We start from the raw sequence: 16,800 nt of genomic DNA, 5'->3' as shown, positions 1-16,800 counted from the left end.
CCAGATCTGTCGCAGACCCAGATAGATGCAATACTATCCCGGCGCCCACAATGCACGACGAATGCCAAAAGCCCGGTTTCGCACCGTTCCCATTCAGTGATGACGATCGTACCAAAAATTGTCCGAGTATCCGATCCGTTGTTTCCAGTTGTCTCGCCGAATCGACATTTGGAATTTAAAATAGTATATCAAAAATAAAATATTAATAAAATTGGGTTGCAACACAAGGATTTCCCAGGATGTCAGCCATCCTAATACTACTCTCGCCCAAGCACACTTAACTTCGGAGTTCTGATGGGATCCGGTGCATTACTGCTGGTATGATCGCAAATGTTTGTTTCTTGCTCGCTTAAATCTTTATGCACTCACTATCTTGCTCCCCCCCATTAATTATTTCAGACTTGAAAAAACGGTTTATGCAACTTTCCTCCCTCGATAAACGTGCACAAGCTCCAACGTGAGCGGAGTTATTCCTTTCCAGATCTGTCGTAGCCCCGGATAGATGCAATATTATCGCGGCGCCCACAATGCACGATGAATGCCAAAAGTTTGGTTTTGCACCGTTCCCATTCAGTAATGACGGTCGTGCCGCAAATGGTCCGAGAATCCAGCGCGTTGTTTTCTTTTGTCTCGCCGAAACGACATATGGAATTTGCAAATAATATATCAAAAATAAAATATTAATAAAATTGGGTTGCAACACGATGATTTCCCAGGAGGTCACCCATCATAATACTACTCTCGCCCAAGCACACTTAACTTTGGAGTTCTGATGGGATTCGGTGCATTAGTGCTGGTATGATAACAACCGTTTGCTTCTTGCTCGCTTAAATCATTATGCACTCACTATCTTGCTCCCCCCCATTAATTCTTTCAGAATTGAAAACACGGTGTATGCAACTTTTCTCCCTTGGTAAACGTGCACAAGGTCCCACGTGAGCGGAGTTATTCCTTTCCAGATCTGCCGCAGCCATGGATAGATGCAATACAATCACGGGGCCCACAATGCACGACGAATGCCAAAAGCCCGGTTTTGCACCGTTCCCATTCAGTAATGACGATCGTGCCGCAAATTGTCCGACTATCCGGCGCGTTGTTTCCAGTTGTCTCGCCGAAACGTAATATGGAATTTGCAAATAGTATATCAAAAATAAAATATTAATAAAGTTGGGGTGCAACAGGAGGACTTCCCTGGAGGTCACCCATCCTAGTACTACTCTCGCACAAGCACAATTAACTTCGGAGTTCTGAAGGGATCCGGTGCATTAGTGCTGGTATGATCGCAACCGTTTGCTTCTTGCTCGCTTAAATCTTTATGCACTCACTATCTTGCTCCCCCCCATTTATTCTTTCAGAATTGAAAAAACGGTGTATGCAACTTTCCTCCATTAGTAACCGTACACAAGCTTCCACGTGAGCGGAGTTTTTCCTTTCCAGATCTGTCGCAGCCCCGGATAGATGCAATACAATCGCGGCGCCCACAATGCACGACGAATGCCAAAAGCCTGGTTTTGCACCGTTCCCATTCAGTAATGACGGTCGTGCCGCAAATGGTCCGAGAATCCTTCGCGTTGTTTTCAGTTGTCTCGCCGAAACGACATATGGAATTTGCAAATAATATATCAAAAATAAAATATTAATAAAATTGGGTTGCAACACGATGATTTCCCAGGTAGTCACCCTTCCTAATACGACTCTCTCCCAAGCACACTTAACTTCAGAATTCTGATGGGATCCGGTGCATTAGTGGTGGTATGATCGCAAATGTTTGTTTCTTGCTCGCTTAAATCATTATGCACTCACTATCTTGCTCCCCCCATTAATTCTTTCAGATTTGAAAAAACGGTGTATGAAACTTTCCTCCCTTAGTAACCGTACACAAGCCTCCACGTGAGCGGAGTTATTCCTTTCCAGATCTGTCGCAGCCCCGGATAGATGCAATACTATCGCGGTGCCCACAATGCACGACGAATGCCAAAAGCTTGGTTTTGCACCGTTCCCATTCAGTAATGACGGTCGTGCCGCAAATGGTCCGAGAACCCGGCGCGTTTTTCCAATTGTCTCGCTGAAACGACAGATGGAATTTGCAAATAATATATCAAAAATAAAATATTAATAAAATTGGGTTGCAACACGATGATTTCCCAGGAGGTCACCCATCATAATACTACTCTCGCCCAAGCACACTTAACTTCGGAGTTTTGATGGGATTCGGTGCATTAGTGCTGGTATGATCACAACCGTTTGCTTCTTGCTCGCTTAAATCTTTATGCACTCACTATCTTGCTCCCCCCCATTAATTATTTCAGACTTGAAAAAATGGTGTATGCAACATTCCTCCCTTCGTAACCGTGCACAAGCTTCCACGTCAGCGGAGTTATTCCTTTCCAGATTTGTCGCAGCCCGGATAGAAGCAATATTATCGCGGAGCCCACAATGCACGACGAATGCCAAAAGTCCGATTTTGCACCGTTCCCATTCAGTAATGACGATCGTGCCGCAAATGGTCCGAGAATCCAGCGCGTTGTTTCCTGTTGTCTGGCCGAAACGACATATGGAATTTGCAAATAGTATATCAAAGATAAAATATTAATAAAATTGGGGTGCAACACAAGGACTTCCCAGGAGGTCACCCATCGTAATACTACTCTCGCCCAAGCACATTTAAATTCAGAGTTCTGATGGGATCCGGTGCATTAGTGCTGGTATGATCACAACCGTTTGCTTCTTGCTCGTTTAAATCTTTATGCACTCACTATCTTGCTCCCCCCCATTAATTCTTTCAGAATTGAAAAAACGGTGTATGCAACTTTCCTCCGTTGGTAACCGTACACAAGCTTCCACGTGAGCGGAGTTATTCCTTTCCAGATCTGTCGCAGCCCCGGATTGATGCAATACTATCGTGAGGCCAACAATGCACGACGATAGCCAAAAGCCCGGTTTTGCACCGTTTCCATTTAGTAATGACAGTCGTGCCGCAAATGGTCCGAGAATCCGGTGCGTTGTTTCCAGTTGTCTCGCCGAAGGAACATATGGAATTTGCAAATAATATATCAAAAATAAAATATTTATAAAATTGGGTTGCAACACGATGATTTCCCAGGAGGTCACCCATCATAATACTACTTTCGCCCAAGCACACTTAACTTTGGAGTTCTGATGGGATCCGGTGCATTAGTGCTGGTATGATAACAACCGTTTGCTTCTTGCTCGCTTAAATCATTATGCACTCACTATCTTGCTCCCCCCCATTAATTCTTTCAGAATTGAAAACACGGTGTATGCAACTTTTCTCCCTTGGTAAACGTGCACAAGGTCCCACGTGAGCGGAGTTATTCCTTTCCAGATCTGCCGCAGCCATGGATAGATGCAATACAATCACGGGGCCCACAATGCACGACGAATGCCAAAAGCCCGGTTTTGCACCGTTCCCATTCAGTAATGACGATCGTGCCGCAAATTGTCCGACTATCCGGCGCATTGTTTCCAGTTGTCTCGCCGAAACGTAATATGGAATTTGCAAATAGTATATCAAAAATAAAATATTAATAAAATTGGGGTGCAACAGGAGGACTTCCCTGGAGGTCACCCATCCTAGTACTACTCTCGCACAAGCACACTTAACTTCGGAGTTCTGAAGGGATCCGGTGCATTAGTGCTGGTATGATCGCAGCCGTTTGCTTCTTGCTCGCTTAAATCTTTATGCACTCACTATCTTGCTCCCCCCCATTTATTCTTTCAGAATTGAAAAAACGGTGTATGCAACTTTCCTCCATTAGTAACCATGCACAAGCTCCCACGTGAGCGGAGTTATTCCTTTCCAAATCTGCCACAGCCATGGATAGATGCAATACAATGGCGGGAACCACAATGCACGACGAATGCCAAAAGCCCGGTTTCGCACCGTTCCCATTCAGTAATGACGATCGTACCGAAAATGGTCCGAGTATCCGGCCCGTTGTTTCCAGTTGCCTTGCCGAAATGACATTTGAAATTTAAAATAGTATATCAAAAATAAAATATTAATAAAATTGGGTTGCAACACAAGGATTTCCCAAGATGTCAGCCATCCTAATACTACTCTCGCCCAAGCACACTAAACTTTGGAGTTCTGATGGGATCCGGTGGATTAGTGCTGGTATGATCGGACCCGTTTGCTTCTTCCTCGCTTAAATCTTTATGCACTCAATATCTTGCTCACCTCCATTAATTCGTTCAGACTTGAAAAAACGGTGTATGCAACTTTCCTCCCTTGGTAAACGTGCACAAGGTCCCACGTGAGCGGAGTTATTCCTTTCCAGATCTACCGCAGCCATGGATAGATGCAGTACAATTGCGGGGCCCACAATGCACGACGAATGCCAAAAGCCCGGTTTTGCACCGTTCCCATTCAGTAATGACGATCGTGCCGCAAATTGTCCGACTATCCGGCGCGTTGTTTCCATTTGTCTCGCCGAAACGTCATATGGAATTTGCAAATAATATATCAAAAATAAAATATTAATAAAATTGGGTTGCAACACGATGATTTCCCAGGAGGTCACCCATCATAATACTATTCTCGCCCAAGCACACTTAACTTCGGAGTTTTGATGGGATTCGGTGCATTAGTGCTGGTATGATCACAACCGTTTGCTTCTTGCTCGCTTAAATCTTTATGCACTCACTATCTTGCTCCCCCCCATTAATTATTTCAGACTTGAAAAAATGGTGTATGCAACTTTCCTCCCTTCGTAACCGTGCACAAACTTCCACGTCAGCGGAGTTATTCCTTTCCAGATTTGTCACAGCCCAGATTGAAGCAATATTATCGCGGAGCCCACAATGCACGACGAATGCCAAAAGTCCGATTTTGCACCGTTCCCATTCAGTAATGACGATCGTGCCGCAAATGGTCCGAGAATCCAGCGCGTTGTTTCCTGTTGTCTGGCCGAAACGACATATGGAATTTGCAAATAGTATATCAAAGATAAAATATTAATAAAATTGGGGTGCAACACAAGGACTTCCCAGGAGGTCACCCATCGTAATACTACTCTCGCCCAAGCACATTTAAATTCAGAGTTCTGATGGGATCCGGTGCATTAGTGCTGGTATGATCACAACCGTTTGCTTCTTGCTCGTTTAAATCTTTATGCACTCACTATCTTGCTCCCCCCCATTAATTCTTTCAGAATTGAAAAAACGGTGTATGCAACTTTCCTCCGTTGGTAACCGTACACAAGCTTCAACGTGAGCGGAGTTATTCCTTTCCAGATCTGTCGCAGCCCCGGATTGATGCAATACTATCGTGAGGCCAACAATGCATGACGATAGCCAAAAGCCCGGTTTTGCACCGTTTCCATTTAGTAATGACAGTCGTGCCGCAAATGGTCCGAGAATCCGGTGCGTTGTTTCCAGTTGTCTCGCCGAAGGGACATATGGAATTTGCAAATAATATATCAAAAATAAAATATTTATAAAATTGGGTTGCAACACGATGATTTCCCAGGAGGTCACCCATCATAATACTACTTTCGCCCAAGCACACTTAACTTCGGAGTTCTGATGGGATCCGGTGCATTAGTGCTGGTATGATCGCAACCGTTTGCTTCTTGCTCGCTTAAATCTTTATGCACTCACTATCTTGCTCCCCCCCATTTATTCTTTCAGAATTGAAAAAACGGTGTATGCAACTTTCCTCCATTAGTAACCGTACACAAGCTTCCACGTGAGCGGAGTTTTTCCTTTCCAGATCTGTCGCAGCCCCGGATAGATGCAATACAATCGCGGCGCCCACAATGCACGACGAATGCCAAAAGCCTGGTTTTGCACCGTTCCCATTCAGTAATGACGGTCGTGCCGCAAATGGTCCGAGAATCCTTCGCGTTGTTTTCAGTTGTCTCGCCGAAACGACATATGGAATTTGCAAATAATATATCAAAAATAAAATATTAATAAAATTGGGTTGCAACACGATGATTTCCCAGGTAGTCACCCTTCCTAATACGACTCTCTCCCAAGCACACTTAACTTCAGAATTCTGATGGGATCCGGTGCATTAGTGGTGGTATGATCGCAAATGTTTGTTTCTTGCTCGCTTAAATCATTATGCACTCACTATCTTGCTCCCCCCATTAATTCTTTCAGATTTGAAAAAACGGTGTATGAAACTTTCCTCCCTTAGTAACCGTACACAAGCCTCCACGTGAGCGGAGTTATTCCTTTCCAGATCTGTCGCAGCCCCGGATAGATGCAATACTATCGCGGCGCCCACAATGCACGACGAATGCCAAAAGCTTGGTTTTGCACCGTTCCCATTCAGTAATGACGGTCGTGCCGCAAATGGTCCGAGAACCCGGCGCGTTTTTCCAATTGTCTCGCTGAAACGACAGATGGAATTTGCAAATAATATATCAAAAATAAAATATTAATAAAATTGGGTTGCAACACGATGATTTCCCAGGAGGTCACCCATCATAATACTACTCTCGCCCAAGCACACTTAACTTCGGAGTTTTGATGGGATTCGGTGCATTAGTGCTGGTATGATCACAACCGTTTGCTTCTTGCTCGCTTAAATCTTTATGCACTCACTATCTTGCTCCCCCCCATTAATTATTTCAGACTTGAAAAAATGGTGTATGCAACATTCCTCCCTTCGTAACCGTGCACAAGCTTCCACGTCAGCGGAGTTATTCCTTTCCAGATTTGTCGCAGCCCGGATAGAAGCAATATTATCGCGGAGCCCACAATGCACGACGAATGCCAAAAGTCCGATTTTGCACCGTTCCCATTCAGTAATGACGATCGTGCCGCAAATGGTCCGAGAATCCAGCGCGTTGTTTCCTGTTGTCTGGCCGAAACGACATATGGAATTTGCAAATAGTATATCAAAGATAAAATATTAATAAAATTGGGGTGCAACACAAGGACTTCCCAGGAGGTCACCCATCGTAATACTACTCTCGCCCAAGCACATTTAAATTCAGAGTTCTGATGGGATCCGGTGCATTAGTGCTGGTATGATCACAACCGTTTGCTTCTTGCTCGTTTAAATCTTTATGCACTCACTATTTTGCTCCCCCCCATTAATTCTTTCAGAATTGAAAAAACGGTGTATGCAACTTTCCTCCGTTGGTAACCGTACACAAGCTTCCACGTGAGCGGAGTTATTCCTTTCCAGATCTGTCGCAGCCCCGGATTGATGCAATACTATCGTGAGGCCAACAATGCACGACGATAGCCAAAAGCCCGGTTTTGCACCGTTTCCATTTAGTAATGACAGTCGTGCCGCAAATGGTCCGAGAATCCGGTGCGTTGTTTCCAGTTGTCTCGCCGAAGGAACATATGGAATTTGCAAATAATATATCAAAAATAAAATATTTATAAAATTGGGTTGCAACACGATGATTTCCCAGGAGGTCACCCATCATAATACTACTTTCACCCAAGCACACTTAACTTTGGAGTTCTGATGGGATCCGGTGCATTAGTGCTGGTATGATAACAACCGTTTGCTTCTTGCTCGCTTAAATCATTATGCACTCACTATCTTGCTCCCCCCCCATTAATTATTTCAGACTTGAAAAAATGGTGTATGCAACTTTCCTCCCTTCGTAACCGTGCACAAACTTCCACGTCAGCGGAGTTATTCCTTTCCAGATTTGTCACAGCCCAGATTGAAGCAATATTATCGCGGAGCCCACAATGCACGACGAATGCCAAAAGTCCGATTTTGCACCGTTCCCATTCAGTAATGACGATCGTGCCGCAAATGGTCCGAGAATCCAGCGCGTTGTTTCCTGTTGTCTGGCCGAAACGACATATGGAATTTGCAAATAGTATATCAAAGATAAAATATTAATAAAATTGGGGTGCAACACAAGGACTTCCCAGGAGGTCACCCATCGTAATACTACTCTCGCCCAAGCACATTTAAATTCAGAGTTCTGATGGGATCCGGTGCATTAGTGCTGGTATGATCACAACCGTTTGCTTCTTGCTCGTTTAAATCTTTATGCACTCACTATCTTGCTCCCCCCCATTAATTCTTTCAGAATTGAAAAAACGGTGTATGCAACTTTCCTCCGTTGGTAACCGTACACAAGCTTCAACGTGAGCGGAGTTATTCCTTTCCAGATCTGTCGCAGCCCCGGATTGATGCAATACTATCGTGAGGCCAACAATGCATGACGATAGCCAAAAGCCCGGTTTTGCACCGTTTCCATTTAGTAATGACAGTCGTGCCGCAAATGGTCCGAGAATCCGGTGCGTTGTTTCCAGTTGTCTCGCCGAAGGGACATATGGAATTTGCAAATAATATATCAAAAATAAAATATTTATAAAATTGGGTTGCAACACGATGATTTCCCAGGAGGTCACCCATCATAATACTACTTTCGCCCAAGCACACTTAACTTCGGAGTTCTGATGGGATCCGGTGCATTAGTGCTGGTATGATAACAACCGTTTTCTTCTTGCTCGCTTAAATCATTATGCACTCACTATCTTGCTCCCCCCCATTAATTCTTTCAGAATTGAAAACACGGTGTATGCAACTTTTCTCCCTTGGTAAACGTGCACAAGGTCCCACGTGAGCGGAGTTATTCCTTTCCAGATCTGCCGCAGCCATGGATAGATGCAATACAATCACGGGGCCCACAATGCACGACGAATGCCAAAAGCCCGGTTTTGCACCGTTCCCATTCAGTAATGACGATCGTGCCGCAAATTGTCTGACTATCCGGCGCATTGTTTCCAGTTGTCTCGCCGAAACGTAATATGGAATTTGCAAATAATATATCAAAAATAAAATATTAATAAAATTGGGGTGCAACAGGAGGACTTCCCTGGAGGTCACCCATCCTAGTACTACTCTCGCACAAGCACACTTAACTTCGGAGTTCTGAAGGGATCCGGTGCATTAGTGCTGGTATGATCGCAACCGTTTGCTTCTTGCTCGCTTAAATCTTTATGCACTCACTATCTTGCTCCCCCCCATTTATTCTTTCAGAATTGAAAAAACGGTGTATGCAACTTTCCTCCATTAGTAACCATGCACAAGCTCCCACGTGAGCGGAGTTATTCCTTTCCAAATCTGCCACAGCCATGGATAGATGCAATACAATGGCGGGAACCACAATGCACGACGAATGCCAAAAGCCCGGTTTCGCACCGTTCCCATTCAGTAATGACGATCGTACCGAAAATGGTCCGAGTATCCGGCCCGTTGTTTCCAGTTGCCTTGCCGAAACGACATTTGAAATTTAAAATAGTATATCAAAAATAAAATATTAATAAAATTGGGTTGCAACACAAGGATTTCCCAAGATGTCAGCCATCCTAATACTACTCTCGCCCAAGCACACTTAACTTTGGAGTTCTGATGGGATCCGGTGGATTAGTGCTGGTATGATCGGACCCGTTTGCTTCTTCCTCGCTTAAATCTTTATGCACTCAATATCTTGCTCCCCTCCATTAATTCTTTCAGACTTGAAAAAACGGTGTATGCAACTTTCCTCCCTTGGTAAACGTGCACAAGCTCCCACGTGAGCGGAGTTATTCCTTTCCAGATCTGCCGCAGCCATGGATAGATAAAATACAATCGCGGGGCCCACAATGCATGACGAATGCCAAAAGCCCGATTTTGCACCGTTCCCATTCAGTAATGACGATCGTGCCACAAATTGTCCGACTATCCGGCGCGTTGTTTCCAGTTGTCTCGCCGAAACGTCATATGGAATTTGCAAATAGTATATCAAAAATAAAATATTAATAAAGTTGGGGTGCAACAGGAGGACTTCCCTGGAGGTCACCCATCCTAGTACTACTCTCGCACAAGCACACTTAACTTCGGAGTTCTGAAGGGATCCGGTGCATTAGTGCTGGTATGATCGCAACCGTTTGCTTCTTGCTCGCTTAAATCTTTATGCACTCACTATCTTGCTCCCCCCCATTTATTCTTTCAGAATTGAAAAAACGGTGTATGCAACTTTCCTCCATTAGTAACCGTACACAAGCTTCCACGTGAGCGGAGTTTTTCCTTTCCAGATCTGTCGCAGCCCCGGATAGATGCAATAAAATCGCGGCGCCCACAATGCACGACGAATGCCAAAAGCCTGGTTTTGCACCGTTCCCATTCAGTAATGACGGTCGTGCCGCAAATGGTTCGAGAATCCTTCGCGTTGTTTCCAGTTGTCTCGCCGAAACGACATATGGAATTTGCAAATAATATATCAAAAATAAAATATTAATAAAATTGGGTTGCAACACGATGATTTCCCAGGTGGTCACCCTTCCTAATACGACTCTCTCCCAAGCACACTTAACTTCAGAATTCTGATGGGATCCGGTGCATTAGTGGTGGTATGATCGCAAATGTTTGTTTCTTGCTCGCTTAAATCATTATGCACTCACTATCTTGCTCCCCCCATTAATTCTTTCAGATTTGAAAAAACGGTGTATGAAACTTTCCTCCCTTAGTAACCGTACACAAGCCTCCACGTGAGCGGAGTTATTCCTTTCCAGATCTGTCGCAGCCCCGGATAGATGCAATACTATCGCGGCGCCCACAATGCACGACGAATGCCAAAAGCTTGGTTTTGCACCATTCCCATTCAGTAATGACGGTCGTGCCGCAAATGGTCCGAGAACCCGGCGCGTTTTTCCAGTTGTCTCGCCGAAACGACAGATGGAATTTGCAAATAATATATCAAAAATAAAATATTAATAAAATTGGGTTGCAACACGATGATTTCCCAGGAGGTCACCCATCCTAATACTACTCTCGCCCAAGCACACTTAACTTCGGAGTTTTGATGGGATTCGGTGCATTAGTGCTGGTATGATCACAACCGTTTGCTTCTTGCTCGCTTAAATCTTTATGCACTCACTATCTTGCTCCCCCCCATTAATTAGTTCAGACTTGAAAAAATGGTGTATGCCACTTTCCTCCCTTCGAAACCGTGCACTAGCTTCCACGTCAGCGGAGTTATTCCTTTCCAGATTTGTCGCAGCCCGGATAGAAGCAATATTATCGCGGAGCCCACAATGCACGACGAATGCCAAAAGTCCGATTTTGCACCGTTCCCATTCAGTAATGAGGATCGTGCCGCAAATGGTCCGAGAATCCAGCGCGTTGTTTCCTGTTGTCTGGCCGAAATGACATATGGAATTTGCAAATAGTATATCAAAGATAAAATATTAATAAAATTGGGGTGCAACACAAGGACTTCCCAGGAGGTCAGCCATCGTAATACTACTCTCGCCCAAGCACATTTAAATTCAGAGTTCTGATGGGATCCGGTGCATTAGTTCTGGTATGATCACAACCGTTTGCTTCTTGCTCGTTTAAATCTTTATGCACTCACTATCTTGCTCCCCCCCATTAATTCTTTCAGAATTGAAAAAACGGTGTATGCAACTTTCCTCCGTTGGTAACCGTACACAAGCTTCCACGTCAGCGGAGTTATTCCTTTCCAGATCTGTCGCAGCCCCGGATTGATGCAATACTATCGTGAGGCCCACAATGCACGACGATAGCCAAAAGCCCGGTTTTGCACCGTTTCCATTTAGTAATGACAGTCGTGCCGCAAATGGTCCGAGAATCCGGTGCGTTGTTTCCAGTTGTCTCGCCGAAGGGACATATGGAATTTGCAAATAATATATCAAAAATAAAATATTTATAAAATTGGGTTGCAACACGATGATTTCCCAGTAGGTCACCCATCATAATACTACATTCGCCAAAGCACACTTAACTTCGGAGTTCTGATGGGATCCGGTGCATTAGTGCTGGTATGATCGCAAATGTTTGTTACTTGCTCGCTTAAATCTTTATGCACTCACTATCTTGCTCCCCCCCATTAATTCTTTCAGACTTGAAAAAACGGTTTATGCAACTTTCCTCCCTAGGTAAACGTGCACAAGCTCCAACGTGAGCGGAATTATTCCTTTCCCGATCTGCCGCAGCCACGGATAGATGCAATACAATTGCGGGGCCCATAATGCACGACGAATGCCAAAAGCCCGGTTTTGCACCATTCCCATTCAGTAATGACGGTCGTGCCGCAAATGGTCCGAGAACCCGGCGCGTTTTTCCAGTTGTCTCGCAGAAACGACAGATGGAATTTGCAAATAATATATCAAAAGTAAAATATTAATAAAATTGGGTTGCAACACGATGATTTCCCGCGAGGTCACCCATCATAATACTACTCTCGCCCAAGCACATTTAAATTCAGAGTTCTGATGGGATCCGGTGCATTAGTGCTGGTATGATCACAACCGTTTGCTTCTTGCTCGCTTAAATCTTTATGCACTCACTATCTTGCTCCCCCCCATTAATTATTTCAGACTTGAAAAAATGGTGTATGCAACTTTCCTCCCTTGGTAACCGTGCACAAGCTTCCACGTGAGCGGAGTTATTCGTTTCCAGATCTGTCGCAGACCCGGATAGATGCAATACTATCCCGGCGCCCACAATGCACGACGAATGCCAAAAGCCCGGTTTCGCACCGTTCCCATTCAGTAATGACGATCGTACCGAAAATTGTCCGAGTATCCGGCCCGTTGTTTCCAGTTGTCTCGCCGAAACGACATTTGGAATTTAAAATAGTATATCAAAAATAAAATATTAATAAAATTGGGTTGCAACACAAGGATTTCCCAGGATGTCAGCCATCCTAATACTACTCTCGCCCAAGCACACTTAACTTCGGAGTTCTGATGGGATCCGGTGCATTACTGCTGGTATGATCGCAAATGTTTGTTTCTTGCTCGCTTAAATCTTTATGCACTCACTATCTTGCTCCCCCCCATTAATTCTTTCAGACTTGAAAAAACGGTTTATGCAACTTTCCTCCCTTGGTAAACGTGCACAAGCTCCAACGTGAGCGGAGTTATTCCTTTCCAAATCTGTCGCAGCCCCGGATAGATGCAATACTATCGCGGCGACCACAATGCACGATGAATGCCAAACGCTTGGTTTTGCACCGTTCCCATTCAGTAATGACGGTCGTGCCGCAAATGGTCCGAGAATCCAGCGCGTTGTTTTCAGTTGTCTCGCCGAAACGACATATGGAATTTGCAAATAATATATCAAAAATAAAATATTAATAAAATTGGATTGCAACACGATGATTTCCCAGGAGGTCACCCATCCTAATACTACTCTCGCCCAAGCACACTTAACTTCGGAGTTCTGATGGGATTCGGTGCATTAGTGCTGGTATGATAACAACCGTTTGCTTCTTGCTCGCTTAAATCATTTTGCACTCACTATCTTGCTCCCCCCCATTAATTCTTTCAGAATTGAAAACACGGTGTATGCAACTTTTCTCCCTTGGTAAACGTGCACAAGGTCCCACGTGAGCGGAGTTATTCCTTTCCAGATCTGCCGCAGCCATGGATAGATGCAATACAATCACGGGGCCCACAATGCACGACGAATGCCGAAAGCCCGGTTTTGCACCGTTCCCATTCAGTAATGACGATCGTGCCACAAATTGTCCGACTATCCGGCGCATTTTTTCCAGTTGTCTCGCCGAAACGTCATATGGAATTTGCAAATAGTATATCAAAAATAAAATATTAATAAAATTGGGGTGCAACAGGAGGACTTCCCTGGAGGTCACCCATCCTAGTACTACTCTCGCACCAGCACACTTAACTTCGGAGTTCTGAAGGGATCCGGTGCATTAGTGCTGGTATGATCGCAACCGTTTGCTTCTTGCTCACTTAAATCTTTATGCACTCACTATCTTGCTCCCCCCCATTTATTCTTTCAGAATTGAAAAAACGGTGTATGCAACTTTCCTCCATTAGTAACCATGCACAAGCTCCCACGTGAGCGGAGTTATTCCTTTCCAAATCTGCCACAGCCATGGATAGATGCAATACAATGGCGGGAACCACAATGCACGACGAATGCCAAAAGCCCGGTTTCGCACCGTTCCCATTCAGTAATGACGATCGTACCGAAAATGGTCCGAGTATCCGGCCCGTTGTTTCCAGTTGCCTTGCCGAAACGACATTTGAAATTTAAAATAGTATATCAAAAATAAAATATTAATAAAATTGGGTTGCAACACAAGGATTTCCCAAGATGTCAGCCATCCTAATACTACTCTCGCCCAAGCACACTTAACTTTGGAGTTCTGATGGGATCCGGTGGATTAGTGCTGGTATGATCGGACCCGTTTGCTTCTTCCTCGCTTAAATCTTTATGCACTCAATATCTTGCTCCCCTCCATTAATTCTTTCAGACTTGAAAAAACGGTGTATGCAACTTTCCTCCCTTGGTAAACGTGCACAAGCTCCCACGTGAGCGGAGTTATTCCTTTCCAGATCTGCCGCAGCCATGGATAGATAAAATACAATCGCGGGGCCCACAATGCACGACGAATGCCAAAAGCCCGATTTTGCACCGTTCCCATTCAGTAATGACGATCGTGCCACAAATTGTCCGACTATCCGGCGCGTTGTTTCCAGTTGTCTCGCCGAAACGTCATATGGAATTTGCAAATAGTATATCAAAAATAAAATATTAATAAAGTTGGGGTGCAACAGGAGGACTTCCCTGGAGGTCACCCATCCTAGTACTACTCTCGCACAAGCACACTTAACTTCGGAGTTCTGAAGGGATCCGGTGCATTAGTGCTGGTATGATCGCAACCGTTTGCTTCTTGCTCGCTTAAATCTTTATGCACTCACTATCTTGCTCCCCCCCATTTATTCTTTCAGAATTGAAAAAACGGTGTATGCAACTTTCCTCCATTAGTAACCGTACACAAGCTTCCACGTGAGCGGAGTTTTTCCTTTCCAGATCTGTCGCAGCCCCGGATAGATGCAATACAATCGCGGCGCCCACAATGCACGACGAATGCCAAAAGCCTGGTTTTGCACCGTTCCCATTCAGTAATGACGGTCGTGCCGCAAATGGTCCGAGAATCCTTCGCGTTGTTTCCAGTTGTCTCGCCGAAACGACATATGGAATTTGCAAATAATATATCAAAAATAAAATATTAATAAAATTGGGTTGCAACACGATGATTTCCCAGGTGGTCACCCTTCCTAATACGACTCTCTCCCAAGCACACTTAACTTCAGAATTCTGATGGGATCCGGTGCATTAGTGGTGGTATGATCGCAAATGTTTGTTTCTTGCTCGCTTAAATCATTATGCACTCACTATCTTGCTCCCCCCATTAATTCTTTCAGATTTGAAAAAACGGTGTATGAAACTTTCCTCCCTTAGTAACCGTACACAAGCCGCCACGTGAGCGGAGTTATTCCTTTCCAGATCTGTCGCAGCCCCGGATAGATGCAATACTATCGCGGCGCCCACAATGCACGACGAATGCCAAAAGCTTGGTTTTGCACCATTCCCATTCAGTAATGACGGTCGTGCCGCAAATGGTCCGAGAACCCGGCGCGTTTTTCCAGTTGTCTCGCCGAAACGACAGATGGAATTTGCAAATAATATATCAAAAATAAAATATTAATAAAATTGGGTTGCAACACGATGATTTCCCAGGAGGTCACCCATCCTAATACTACTCTCGCCCAAGCACACTTAACTTCGGAGTTTTGATGGGATTCGGTGCATTAGTGCTGGTATGATCACAACCGTTTGCTTCTTGCTCGCTTAAATCTTTATGCACTCACTATCTTGCTCCCCCCCATTAATTATTTCAGACTTGAAAAAATGGTGTATGCCACTTTCCTCCCTTCGAAACCGTGCACAAGCTTCCACGTCAGCGGAGTTATTCCTTTCCAGATTTGTCGCAGCCCGGATAGAAGCAATATTATCGCGGAGCCCACAATGCACGACGAATGCCAAAAGTCCGATTTTGCACCGTTCCCATTCAGTAATGAGGATCGTGCCGCAAATGGTCCGAGAATCCAGCGCGTTGTTTCCTGTTGTCTGGCCGAAATGACATATGGAATTTGCAAATAGTATATCAAAGATAAAATATTAATAAAATTGGGGTGCAACACAAGGACTTCCCAGGAGGTCAGCCATCGTAATACTACTCTCGCCCAAGCACATTTAAATTCAGAGTTCTGATGGGATCCGGTGCATTAGTTCTGGTATGATCACAACCGTTTGCTTCTTGCTCGTTTAAATCTTTATGCACTCACTATCTTGCTCCCCCCCATTAATTCTTTCAGAATTGAAAAAACGGTGTATGCAACTTTCCTCCGTTGGTAACCGTACACAAGCTTCCACGTCAGCGGAGTTATTCCTTTCCAGATCTGTCGCAGCCCCGGATTGATGCAATACTATCGTGAGGCCCACAATGCACGACGATAGCCAAAAGCCCGGTTTTGCACCGTTTCCATTTAGTAATGACAGTCGTGCCGCAAATGGTCCGAGAATCCGGTGCGTTGTTTCCAGTTGTCTCGCCGAAGGGACATATGGAATTTGCAAATAATATATCAAAAATAAAATATTTATAAAATTGGGTTGCAACACGATGATTTCCCAGTAGGTCACCCATCATAATACTACTTTCGCCCAAGCACACTTAACTTCGGAGTTCTGATGGGATCCGGTGCATTTGTGCTGGTATGATCGCAAATGTTTGTTACTTGCTCGCTTAAATCTTTATGCACTCACTATCTTGCTCCCCCCCATTAATTCTTTCAGAATTGAAAAAACGGTTTATGCAACTTTCCTCCCTAGGTAAACGTGCACAAGCTCCAACGTGAGCGGAATTATTCCTTTCCCGATCTGCCGCAGCCACGGATAGATGCAATACAATTGCGGGGCCCATAATGCACGACGAATGCCAAAAGCCCGGTTTTGCACCATTC

At 44.6% G+C, this 16,800-nt stretch overlaps 3 non-coding genes and 32 pseudogenes across 3 annotated transcripts; all 35 read right to left on the bottom strand.

The window, feature by feature from the left end:
* Positions 1-213: 213 nt before the first annotated feature.
* LOC148857333 (5S ribosomal RNA) lies at positions 214-332 on the bottom strand (annotated as a pseudogene).
* A 359-nt stretch (positions 333-691) lies between these two features.
* Positions 692-810, bottom strand: LOC148857332 (5S ribosomal RNA; annotated as a pseudogene).
* Positions 811-1,169: 359 nt separating this feature from the next.
* LOC148857331 (5S ribosomal RNA) lies at positions 1,170-1,288 on the bottom strand (annotated as a pseudogene).
* Positions 1,289-1,647: 359 nt separating this feature from the next.
* Positions 1,648-1,766, bottom strand: LOC148857330 (5S ribosomal RNA; annotated as a pseudogene).
* A 357-nt stretch (positions 1,767-2,123) lies between these two features.
* Positions 2,124-2,242, bottom strand: LOC148857329 (5S ribosomal RNA; annotated as a pseudogene).
* A 358-nt stretch (positions 2,243-2,600) lies between these two features.
* Positions 2,601-2,719, bottom strand: LOC148857328 (5S ribosomal RNA; annotated as a pseudogene).
* A 359-nt stretch (positions 2,720-3,078) lies between these two features.
* On the bottom strand, positions 3,079-3,197 carry LOC148857327 (5S ribosomal RNA; annotated as a pseudogene).
* Positions 3,198-3,556: 359 nt separating this feature from the next.
* On the bottom strand, positions 3,557-3,675 carry LOC148857326 (5S ribosomal RNA; annotated as a pseudogene).
* Positions 3,676-4,033: 358 nt separating this feature from the next.
* Positions 4,034-4,152, bottom strand: LOC148857325 (5S ribosomal RNA; annotated as a pseudogene).
* Positions 4,153-4,511: 359 nt separating this feature from the next.
* LOC148857324 (5S ribosomal RNA) lies at positions 4,512-4,630 on the bottom strand (annotated as a pseudogene).
* Positions 4,631-4,988: 358 nt separating this feature from the next.
* LOC148857323 (5S ribosomal RNA) lies at positions 4,989-5,107 on the bottom strand (annotated as a pseudogene).
* Positions 5,108-5,466: 359 nt separating this feature from the next.
* LOC148857322 (5S ribosomal RNA) lies at positions 5,467-5,585 on the bottom strand. Its single transcript, XR_016097146.1, has one exon. It is a non-coding gene; the product is annotated as a 5S ribosomal RNA (ribosomal RNA).
* Positions 5,586-5,944: 359 nt separating this feature from the next.
* LOC148857321 (5S ribosomal RNA) lies at positions 5,945-6,063 on the bottom strand (annotated as a pseudogene).
* A 357-nt stretch (positions 6,064-6,420) lies between these two features.
* On the bottom strand, positions 6,421-6,539 carry LOC148857320 (5S ribosomal RNA; annotated as a pseudogene).
* A 358-nt stretch (positions 6,540-6,897) lies between these two features.
* On the bottom strand, positions 6,898-7,016 carry LOC148857319 (5S ribosomal RNA; annotated as a pseudogene).
* A 359-nt stretch (positions 7,017-7,375) lies between these two features.
* Positions 7,376-7,494, bottom strand: LOC148857318 (5S ribosomal RNA; annotated as a pseudogene).
* Positions 7,495-7,853: 359 nt separating this feature from the next.
* On the bottom strand, positions 7,854-7,972 carry LOC148857317 (5S ribosomal RNA; annotated as a pseudogene).
* A 359-nt stretch (positions 7,973-8,331) lies between these two features.
* LOC148857316 (5S ribosomal RNA) lies at positions 8,332-8,450 on the bottom strand. Its single transcript, XR_016098077.1, has one exon. It is a non-coding gene; the product is annotated as a 5S ribosomal RNA (ribosomal RNA).
* A 359-nt stretch (positions 8,451-8,809) lies between these two features.
* LOC148857315 (5S ribosomal RNA) lies at positions 8,810-8,928 on the bottom strand (annotated as a pseudogene).
* Positions 8,929-9,286: 358 nt separating this feature from the next.
* Positions 9,287-9,405, bottom strand: LOC148857314 (5S ribosomal RNA; annotated as a pseudogene).
* Positions 9,406-9,764: 359 nt separating this feature from the next.
* Positions 9,765-9,883, bottom strand: LOC148857313 (5S ribosomal RNA; annotated as a pseudogene).
* Positions 9,884-10,242: 359 nt separating this feature from the next.
* LOC148857312 (5S ribosomal RNA) lies at positions 10,243-10,361 on the bottom strand (annotated as a pseudogene).
* A 357-nt stretch (positions 10,362-10,718) lies between these two features.
* Positions 10,719-10,837, bottom strand: LOC148857311 (5S ribosomal RNA; annotated as a pseudogene).
* Positions 10,838-11,195: 358 nt separating this feature from the next.
* Positions 11,196-11,314, bottom strand: LOC148857310 (5S ribosomal RNA; annotated as a pseudogene).
* A 359-nt stretch (positions 11,315-11,673) lies between these two features.
* On the bottom strand, positions 11,674-11,792 carry LOC148857309 (5S ribosomal RNA; annotated as a pseudogene).
* Positions 11,793-12,150: 358 nt separating this feature from the next.
* Positions 12,151-12,269, bottom strand: LOC148857308 (5S ribosomal RNA; annotated as a pseudogene).
* Positions 12,270-12,627: 358 nt separating this feature from the next.
* Positions 12,628-12,746, bottom strand: LOC148857307 (5S ribosomal RNA; annotated as a pseudogene).
* A 359-nt stretch (positions 12,747-13,105) lies between these two features.
* Positions 13,106-13,224, bottom strand: LOC148857306 (5S ribosomal RNA; annotated as a pseudogene).
* A 359-nt stretch (positions 13,225-13,583) lies between these two features.
* Positions 13,584-13,702, bottom strand: LOC148857305 (5S ribosomal RNA; annotated as a pseudogene).
* Positions 13,703-14,060: 358 nt separating this feature from the next.
* On the bottom strand, positions 14,061-14,179 carry LOC148857304 (5S ribosomal RNA; annotated as a pseudogene).
* A 359-nt stretch (positions 14,180-14,538) lies between these two features.
* On the bottom strand, positions 14,539-14,657 carry LOC148857303 (5S ribosomal RNA; annotated as a pseudogene).
* Positions 14,658-15,016: 359 nt separating this feature from the next.
* Positions 15,017-15,135, bottom strand: LOC148857302 (5S ribosomal RNA; annotated as a pseudogene).
* Positions 15,136-15,492: 357 nt separating this feature from the next.
* Positions 15,493-15,611, bottom strand: LOC148857301 (5S ribosomal RNA; annotated as a pseudogene).
* A 358-nt stretch (positions 15,612-15,969) lies between these two features.
* On the bottom strand, positions 15,970-16,088 carry LOC148857300 (5S ribosomal RNA; annotated as a pseudogene).
* A 359-nt stretch (positions 16,089-16,447) lies between these two features.
* LOC148857299 (5S ribosomal RNA) lies at positions 16,448-16,566 on the bottom strand. The gene has a single exon (XR_016098119.1). It is a non-coding gene; the product is annotated as a 5S ribosomal RNA (ribosomal RNA).
* Between the last annotated feature and the right edge of the window lie 234 nt (positions 16,567-16,800).

The sequence above is a fragment of the Nelumbo lutea genome, chromosome 4 (assembly GCF_056320005.1).
Source record: "Nelumbo lutea isolate HS-2025 chromosome 4, American lotus-T2T, whole genome shotgun sequence".
NCBI lineage: Eukaryota > Viridiplantae > Streptophyta > Magnoliopsida > Proteales > Nelumbonaceae > Nelumbo > Nelumbo lutea.
The sequence above is the reverse complement of the archived record's forward strand: the minus strand, read 5'-3'. Positions and strand labels throughout refer to the sequence as shown.